The sequence below is a fragment of the Schistocerca gregaria genome, unplaced genomic scaffold, assembly GCF_023897955.1.
Source record: "Schistocerca gregaria isolate iqSchGreg1 unplaced genomic scaffold, iqSchGreg1.2 ptg000186l, whole genome shotgun sequence".
Lineage (NCBI taxonomy): Eukaryota > Metazoa > Arthropoda > Insecta > Orthoptera > Acrididae > Schistocerca > Schistocerca gregaria.
The window spans coordinates 157,501-165,000 of record NW_026061733.1 but is presented as its reverse complement, the minus strand read 5'-3'; the positions used below and the strand labels follow the sequence as shown (position 1 = coordinate 165,000).

The following is a 7,500-nucleotide window of genomic DNA, read 5'->3' as shown; positions in this document are numbered from 1 at the left end:
GAGAATCCGCGCACCCGCGCGCCCCCGGAGGAGCACGCTAAGGCGGACGCGGCCTCGCAGCAAGGAAGATCCGTGGGAGGCCAAGGCACGGGACCGAGCTCGGATCCTGCACGCAGGTTGAAGCACCAGGGCGCGAACGCCGCGCAGGCGCGCGCATCCTGCACCGCCGGCCAGCACGAGGCCAACCAACGGCGAGAGCAGACCACGCCCGCGCTAAACGCCCGCACTTACCGGCACCCCTACGGCACTCACCTCGCCCAGGCCCGGCACGTTAGCGCTGACCCACTTCCCGACCAAGCCCGACACGCCCCGATCCTCAGAGCCAATCCTTATCCCGAAGTTACGGATCCAATTTGCCGACTTCCCTTACCTACATTATTCTATCGACTAGAGGCTCTTCACCTTGGAGACCTGCTGCGGATATGGGTACGAACCGGCGCGACACCTCCACGTGGCCCTCTCCCGGATTTTCAAGGTCCGAGGGGAAGATCGGGACACCGCCGCAACTGCGGTGCTCTTCGCGTTCCAAACCCTATCTCCCTGCTAGAGGATTCCAGGGAACTCGAACGCTCATGCAGAAAAGAAAACTCTTCCCCGATCTCCCGACGGCGTCTCCGGGTCCTTTTGGGTTACCCCGACGAGCATCTCTAAAAGAGGGGCCCGACTTGTATCGGTTCCGCTGCCGGGTTCCGGAATAGGAACCGGATTCCCTTTCGCCCAACGGGGGCCAGCACAAAGTGCATCATGCTATGACGGCCCCCATCAACATCGGATTTCTCCTAGGGCTTAGGATCGACTGACTCGTGTGCAACGGCTGTTCACACGAAACCCTTCTCCGCGTCAGCCCTCCAGGGCCTCGCTGGAGTATTTGCTACTACCACCAAGATCTGCACCGACGGCGGCTCCAGGCAGGCTCACGCCCAGACCCTTCTGCGCCCACCGCCGCGACCCTCCTACTCGTCAGGGCTTCGCGGCCGGCCGCGAGGACCGGCCATGACTGCCAGACTGACGGCCGAGTATAGGCACGACGCTTCAGCGCCATCCATTTTCAGGGCTAGTTGCTTCGGCAGGTGAGTTGTTACACACTCCTTAGCGGATTCCGACTTCCATGGCCACCGTCCTGCTGTCTTAAGCAACCAACGCCTTTCATGGTTTCCCATGAGCGTCGATTCGGGCGCCTTAACTCGGCGTTTGGTTCATCCCACAGCGCCAGTTCTGCTTACCAAAAGTGGCCCACTTGGCACTCCGATCCGAGTCGTTTGCTCGCGGCTTCAGCATATCAAGCAAGCCGGAGATCTCACCCATTTAAAGTTTGAGAATAGGTTGAGGTCGTTTCGGCCCCAAGGCCTCTAATCATTCGCTTTACCGGATGAGACTCGTACGAGCACCAGCTATCCTGAGGGAAACTTCGGAGGGAACCAGCTACTAGATGGTTCGATTAGTCTTTCGCCCCTATACCCAGCTCCGACGATCGATTTGCACGTCAGAATCGCTACGGACCTCCATCAGGGTTTCCCCTGACTTCGTCCTGGCCAGGCATAGTTCACCATCTTTCGGGTCCCAACGTGTACGCTCTAGGTGCGCCTCACCTCGCAATGAGGACGAGACGCCCCGGGAGTGCGGAGGCCGCCGCCCCGTGAAGGGCGGGGAAGCCCCATCCTCCCTCGGCCCGCGCAAGGCGAGACCTTCACTTTCATTACGCCTTTAGGTTTCGTACAGCCCAATGACTCGCGCACATGTTAGACTCCTTGGTCCGTGTTTCAAGACGGGTCGTGAAATTGTCCAAAGCTGAAGCGCCGCTGACGGGAGCGATTATTCCGCCCGAGAGCATCCCGAGCCAACAGCGGCGCGGGTCCGGGGCCGGGCCAGGTAGGTCCGTCATCCGGGAAGAACCGCGCGCGCTTGCCGGGAGCCCGAGCGCCCAAAGGGGCGAATCGACTCCTCCAGATATACCGCCGAGCAGCCAGCCAGGACACCGGGGCTCTGCCCAACAGACGCGAACCGAGGCCCGCGGAAGGACAGGCTGCGCACCCGGGCCGTAGGCCGGCACCCAGCGGGTCGCGACGTCCTACTAGGGGAGAAGTGCGGCCCACCGCACACCGGAACGGCCCCACCCCGCGGCGAGTGGAAAGGCAACCGGACACGACCCCGCCGCGGATTGCTCCGCGCGGGCGGCCGGCCCCATCTGCCGAGGGCGGGGGCCAGTGGCCGGATGGGCGTGAATCTCACCCGTTCGACCTTTCGGACTTCTCACGTTTACCCCAGAACGGTTTCACGTACTTTTGAACTCTCTCTTCAAAGTTCTTTTCAACTTTCCCTCACGGTACTTGTTCGCTATCGGTCTCGTGGTCATATTTAGTCTCAGATGGAGTTTACCACCCACTTGGAGCTGCACTCTCAAGCAACCCGACTCGAAGGAGAGGTCCCGCCGACGCTCGCACCGGCCGCTACGGGCCTGGCACCCTCTACGGGCCGTGGCCTCATTCAAGTTGGACTTGGGCTCGGCGCGAGGCGTCGGGGTAGTGGACCCTCCCGAACACCACATGCCACGACAGGCGGCAGCCTGCGGGGTTCGGTGCTGGACTCTTCCCTGTTCGCTCGCCGCTACTGGGGGAATCCTTGTTAGTTTCTTTTCCTCCGCTTAGTAATATGCTTAAATTCAGCGGGTAGTCTCGCCTGCTCTGAGGTCGTTGTACGAGGTGTCGCACGCCACACCGCCAGCCGGCTGTGCACGCTACCGAGAAAGCACCGGTATGCGAACCGCCAGGCGACGGGCGCGCATCGCACGTTTAAGGAGACGCGGCCGGCCACACAGGCGACCACGACACTCCCAGGCGCCCGAAGCGGGACAAACGCCGCGCGCTTCAGTATACGTAGCCGACCCTCAGCCAGACGTGGCCCGGGAACGGAATCCATGGACCGCAATGTGCGTTCGAAACGTCGATGTTCATGTGTCCTGCAGTTCACATGTCGACGCGCAATTTGCTGCGTTCTTCATCGACCCACGAGCCGAGTGATCCACCGTCCTGGGTGATCTTTATCTTTTCAGTTCTCCACCGTCTCTTTCAAGACAGTTGCAGAGGCGGGACTGAGGCGTTTGACGGCCCCTGTTCCATTACTTTGTGTCCAACGGCCTGACGGCCGATGGGCGTCGTACGGCTCCACACCGGAGCGGACAGGCACTCGGGCGAAAGTCATTCAAAACCGGCGCCAGGCGCCAGGTGCCGCAGGCCAGCCGCTCCAGAGCTTCAGCGCTCGTACCACACAACAACACTTGCGCTAGTTTTGAGAGGCACGCGTGGTTCCGCACGCGGCGCACGGCTACTGCCGTACAGGTAGCGTGTTGCGCGACACGACACGCACATCGAAAGACATGCAGTCTAGTCGGTAATGATCCTTCCGCAGGTTCACCTACGGAAACCTTGTTACGACTTTTACTTCCTCTAAATGATCAAGTTTGGTCATCTTTCCGGTAGCATCGGCAACGACAGAGTCGATGCCGCGTACCAGTCCGAAGACCTCACTAAATCATTCAATCGGTAGTAGCGACGGGCTGTGTGTACAAAGGGCAGGGACGTAATCAACGCGAGCTTATGACTCGCGCTTACTGGGAATTCCTCGTTCATGGGGAACAATTGCAAGCCCCAATCCCTAGCACGAAGGAGGTTCAGCGGGTTACCCCGACCTTTCGGCCTAGGAAGACACGCTGATTCCTTCAGTGTAGCGCGCGTGCGGCCCAGAACATCTAAGGGCATCACAGACCTGTTATTGCTCAATCTCGTGCGGCTAGAAGCCGCCTGTCCCTCTAAGAAGAAAAGTAATCGCTGACAGCACGAAGGATGTCACGCGACTAGTTAGCAGGCTAGAGTCTCGTTCGTTATCGGAATTAACCAGACAAATCGCTCCACCAACTAAGAACGGCCATGCACCACCACCCACCGAATCAAGAAAGAGCTATCAATCTGTCAATCCTTCCGGTGTCCGGGCCTGGTGAGGTTTCCCGTGTTGAGTCAAATTAAGCCGCAGGCTCCACTCCTGGTGGTGCCCTTCCGTCAATTCCTTTAAGTTTCAGCTTTGCAACCATACTTCCCCCGGAACCCAAAAGCTTTGGTTTCCCGGAGGCTGCCCGCCGAGTCATCGGAGGAACTGCGGCGGATCGCTGGCTGGCATCGTTTATGGTTAGAACTAGGGCGGTATCTGATCGCCTTCGAACCTCTAACTTTCGTTCTTGATTAATGAAAACATACTTGGCAAATGCTTTCGCTTCTGTTCGTCTTGCGACGATCCAAGAATTTCACCTCTAACGTCGCAATACGAATGCCCCCGCCTGTCCCTATTAATCATTACCTCGGGTTCCGAAAACCAACAAAATAGAACCGAGGTCCTATTCCATTATTCCATGCACACAGTATTCAGGCGGGCTTGCCTGCTTTAAGCACTCTAATTTGTTCAAAGTAAACGTGCCGGCCCACCGAGACACTCAACTAAGAGCACCCTGGTAGGATTTCAACGGGGTCCGCCTCGGGACGCGCAAGCACGCCTTCGGCTCGCCCCACCGGCAGGACGTCCCACGATACATGCCAGTTAAACACCGACGGGCGGTGAACCAACAGCGTGGGACACAAATCCAACTACGAGCTTTTTAACCGCAACAACTTTAATATACGCTATTGGAGCTGGAATTACCGCGGCTGCTGGCACCAGACTTGCCCTCCAATAGATACTCGTTAAAGGATTTAAAGTGTACTCATTCCGATTACGGGGCCTCGGATGAGTCCCGTATCGTTATTTTTCGTCACTACCTCCCCGTGCCGGGAGTGGGTAATTTGCGCGCCTGCTGCCTTCCTTGGATGTGGTAGCCGTTTCTCAGGCTCCCTCTCCGGAATCGAACCCTGATTCCCCGTTACCCGTTACAACCATGGTAGGCGCAGAACCTACCATCGACAGTTGATAAGGCAGACATTTGAAAGATGCGTCGCCGGTACGAGGACCGTGCGATCAGCCCAAAGTTATTCAGAGTCACCAAGGCAAACGGACCAGACGAGCCAATCCGATTGGTTTTGATCTAATAAAAGCGTCCCTTCCATCTCTGGTCGGGACTCTGTTTGCATGTATTAGCTCTAGAATTACCACAGTTATCCAAGTAACGTGGGTACGATCTAAGGAACCATAACTGATTTAATGAGCCATTCGCGGTTTCACCTTAATGCGGCTTGTACTGAGACATGCATGGCTTAATCTTTGAGACAAGCATATGACTACTGGCAGGATCAACCAGGGAGCTGCGTCAACGAGAGCTGAGCAGCCGGCCGCCCGGGAGTGTGTCCCGAGGGCCCGCGCGAACACGCAAGCGTCCGCTCAATTATTCTGCAAACAGGAGGAGGCTGAGCTCCCCTGCACGATACACCTCGAAACCCTCTCAGGTCCTGGCGGCGCGCAGCGCCGTCCTAAGTACTTGGTCGGGTTCGAGAGAGGCGCAATCGCCCGGAGATAGGCGAGTAGACGCTTTCAGTGCGAACACCCGTGCTCCCAACTGAGCTTGCCGCTGCCGACAGAGGCCCGGGAGCGTGCTGTCGTGGCATTGCCGGCGGGAAACAACACGCGCCACCTACGGTGACCGGCAGCTCCAACGCCAGCGCCACAGAAGGGCAAAGCCCCACTTGGGTGCAGAAGCGAACTCTCCCAGCACAGCGCACGCGCCAACACGTCCGCAGAGCTGCGATACAAACCACCTGCGAGAACCGCTGGGGGCGACCGAGCAGCAGACGGCGTCGCGACGCCGAGTGCCGGGCGGCGGCGCATCCTCAACGCACACAGTCCGCAATCGGACCAGCACACTGCAGATGTCCACCGCGCTTCGCACCGGGCTCGGCAGAACCCACTTTGGCCGCCTGGCGCCGCGCGCAGGGTGCGCCGGCGCATAGCTGGGACGCCAGCCGGGCCCGTCGGCCGGCGCTCCTGCCACTGGGCGCCCCCCACCAGCCGGCTGTAGTGCGTGCGCTCACGCAGCGCGCGGCCAGCACGCCGGGCGGCCCCCCCTCACCGGCCGGGGACTGTCCCGCCAAGCCACAGCCTCGTATCGCTTCATACCCACATGGCCAACTCAGGTTCGGGGGCATGGCGGGTACCGCCGAAACAACCGGTTCACAGATGTACCGATCGTCGCTATCACCGATGCACCTGCAGCGCGAACAACCGCTCAACAACTGATTTCCAGTTCATTTGCGGATCTTTGGCAGCAAACGTATACGTCAATCTACATTTGCGAAATCTACGATTCTGGCATGCCTGCATGTTATGTGTCACGACACGCTACATCAGCCCACATACACACTGCGGCATGTACACGAGAGAACACGTGGAAGATGGTCCGCGCACGTGTGCAATGTCCCTTGCGCGGTCGACTGTCAACCGGCCTCTGTAGCATGTCGCAGATGTGGAACGCGGTCCACCGTGCTATCATGTTGTGTGGGGCAATACGATTAAATAGGAAAACCCTCGTCGCTACATCAACAGACGGCTCACGCTGATTCCCGGCAGAGGGAGGAGGGGGGGGGGGGGCCAACATGCAATACTTTCGTCCGTACCTACTTACCACATGTCTGTACGGCGTACAACAGTGCAATCTCGCTGTAATGGGGAGACGAGACAAGTAGCATCGTGCACAACATATGGCCCTTATGATTCGCCATTGTAGGGCGCAGCCGGTGTACGGTCAAGCATGTGCCACATTATGTCACTCAGTACGTAACGACGGATGATCAGTGTGGGTTACGCGTACATCAGCGGACAGTCCACACAGGCCGTACCACAACGTACACTGACTGCATCGACAACCGAATGCAACTGAACAGCTGCAAGGCTCATTTCACAAACAAACGCCTGACCGACCAGCTTGGAAGGGCAGGAGGGGAGGGCGATATTCGTTCTGTAGCGGTACACCCTTCCAGTGGTTAGCGGGACTGTGTAGAAAGTACGCAACACTCGAAAGACCTTTATGTGAGGGTACGCACCATGGCATCAAGAAATACACATGACACCAGAGGATCCAAGCAGTGAACTATGTTCAGAGGGTTGCTGTTAGGCAAAGCTACATTCCTGTGACGTTACATGTGACAGTTAAGGTGCAGTGTAAGTTAGGTTAAGGTGCAGTGTAAGTTAGGTTAAGGTGCAGTGTAAGTTAGGTTAAGGTGCAGTGTAAGTTAGGTTAAGGTGCAGTGTAAGTTAGGTTAAGGTGCAGTGTAACTTAGGTTAAGGTGCAGTGTAACTTAGGTTAAGGTGCAGTGTAACTTAGGTTAAGGTGCAGTGTAAGTTAGGTTAAGGTGCAGTGTAAGTTAGGTTAAGGTGCAGTGTAACTTAGGTTAAGGTGCAGTGTAACTTAGGTTAAGGTGCAGTGTAACTTAGGTTAAGGTGCAGTGTAACTTAGGTTAAGGTGCAGTGTAACTTAGGTTAAGGTGCAGTGTAACTTAGGTTAAGGTGCAGTGTAACTTAGGTTAAGGT

The 7,500-nt window shown here is 57.5% G+C and overlaps 2 non-coding genes and 1 pseudogene across 2 annotated transcripts; all 3 read right to left on the bottom strand.

Moving 5' to 3' along the window:
- The window catches only part of LOC126304838 (large subunit ribosomal RNA), a 4,792-nt pseudogene extending 2,102 nt beyond the window's left edge, over window positions 1-2,690 (bottom strand).
- A 188-nt stretch (window positions 2,691-2,878) lies between these two features.
- Window positions 2,879-3,033, bottom strand: LOC126304842 (5.8S ribosomal RNA). Its single transcript, XR_007553226.1, has one exon. It is a non-coding gene; the product is annotated as a 5.8S ribosomal RNA (ribosomal RNA).
- A 355-nt stretch (window positions 3,034-3,388) lies between these two features.
- LOC126304791 (small subunit ribosomal RNA) lies at window positions 3,389-5,281 on the bottom strand. The gene has a single exon (XR_007553181.1). It is a non-coding gene; the product is annotated as a small subunit ribosomal RNA (ribosomal RNA).
- Window positions 5,282-7,500: the final 2,219 nt, after the last annotated feature.